This window comes from Rhineura floridana, unplaced genomic scaffold (genome assembly GCF_030035675.1).
Source record: "Rhineura floridana isolate rRhiFlo1 unplaced genomic scaffold, rRhiFlo1.hap2 scaffold_52, whole genome shotgun sequence".
Lineage (NCBI taxonomy): Eukaryota > Metazoa > Chordata > Lepidosauria > Squamata > Rhineuridae > Rhineura > Rhineura floridana.
The window spans coordinates 26,062-28,029 of NW_026902503.1; the positions used below are offsets into that span (position 1 = coordinate 26,062).

At 45.5% G+C, this 1,968-nt stretch overlaps 1 pseudogene; it reads right to left on the reverse strand.

The window, feature by feature from the left end:
- Positions 1-1,643: 1,643 nt before the first annotated feature.
- On the reverse strand, positions 1,644-1,762 carry LOC133375315 (5S ribosomal RNA; annotated as a pseudogene).
- Between the last annotated feature and the right edge of the window lie 206 nt (positions 1,763-1,968).

The window sequence follows — 1,968 nt, forward strand, 5'->3', positions numbered from 1 at the left end:
TTTAAGACTTTTTGTCGATACCTTTTGAGATTCCAATTAAGAAATTCTGCTCCTTTTTTTGGTTTATATTGCTGCCCTATTCTGTGCCCCATTTTTGTTTTAATTATGTGTACTATCAGGTTTCAGGTCTGGGTAAAGGTGGTGATGCCTGTACCTATCCTGTTTTGCTGGGGTGAGGGAGCGCATGAGAAGTGGTCACAAACTTGTATAGGTAACATCACATCAGGTATAGTCTCATCTGGTAAGGTCATAAAGTGTTAGCAAACAAGGCCTCATGAAAGGTCTCAGTAAGCTGGGTCACATAAAGTAACATAATGTTCTAGAGAGTGTAGCTTGATTGGACCAGACAGGTCTAGATTCAGGTAGGACCCTGGACAGCTCCTGGTGAGTCCTTTTGATTACAGTACAGGTAATGGGGGAATGTTGTCTCAGCAAAAGCCTAGAGCCTTACAAAGGCTGCTGTTGACTGTGCATCCCTGGACTGGCTGGGTGTGCTCCTTAAAAGATCATTGTCCAGCTGTGTAACTGTTGACTTTTACGAAGTGGAGGAGATGGAAATGCTATTGAGGACTTGTCTTCAGAGCCCAAGGAAGACAGAAGGGCCATGTTGTAGGCACAAATGAAGCCTATATTGAGTTAGACCATTGGTCCATCTAGCTCAGTATTGTCCACACTGACTGAGTGGCAGCTCTCCAGGCTTTCAGACCATGGTCTCTCCCAGCCCTACCTGGAGATGCTGGGGATTGAACCTGAGATCTTCTGCATTCAAGTCAGATGCCCTACCACTGCGCTATGGCGCTTCCCCTTCCTTAGGCTAGAAGGGTACAGAAGTAGGTGCTGAAGATTCTCCCCCCCCCCCGTGGGAGGCAGCCTAGATCTCCTTATGCCCTGCACTGCCATATGAGCCCACCAGCAGTAGGCGGGCATCTACCATTCATACAAATTGGATGCGAATATATTTTAGATGCTAATGCGTTGCAGCTCTCCAGTTTGCAAAATGACTTGATGATGAAAAGAACTTGTTTTAAGGTCATCAAGTTGCTCACCTACGATTGGGGCTGTTGCTTGAACAGCCTGGCTGTAGTTGTTCCATTTTGTGGAACTTTGGGTATCACTGTTTACTATCTTTCTTTATGCTAACACAGATCTACCAACCTCTCAGGGATGGGAAACCTCAAGCTTGGGACCTGAATACAGCCCTCCAGGGTTCTGGCCTTCAGAACTCTCCCAGGCCACACCCCTCCCTGGCCACACCCCTCCCTGGCCATGCTTCATGCCCCAAGGTTTTTTTGGAAAGTGCCTTTGAGCTTTGATAATGCCTCTTCTTTGTCTGGATGGAGCATAGAAATGAGTGTGTGAATGTGTGTAGGAATTAGCCTCCGTACAAAGGTTAAATCCACGTTTGTTGCTCCATCCACTTTTATTCATTTTTAATTTTTTTTAATAAAATTATTTATTTACTGGTCTCTCGCAACACATCAGGGTGGTATACGGCAATGTAAAAACATTGAAAAGCAATGTTGTTGTTATATGCCTTCAAGTTGATTATGACTTATGGTGACCCTATGAATCTTTTTTGCGTATATTCTTAGGGTTTTCATGGTAAGAGGTCTTCAGAGGTGGTTGACCATTGCCTTCCTCTAAGCCTATGGCACCCAGTATTCCCAGGCGGTCTCCCACCCAAGTATTAACCAGGCCTGACCCTGCTTAGCTTCCGAGTTCAGATGAGATTGGGCGTGTTCAGGGTAGTATGGCTGTAGGCTGAAAAGCAATACAAAATGTTTAAAATGTTTTTTAACAGCCGCATAGTCCTCTCGGCACCAAAAAAGTCTCCAAGAGATGCCTGAATGTCAAAAGCGAGGATGCTTGCTGAATCTCTGCTGGAAGCATGTTCCACAGCATGGGACTAGCGACAGTAAATGCCCGACTTCTAATTGAGGCCAGTTGGGCCTCTGTAGAATGTGCCCT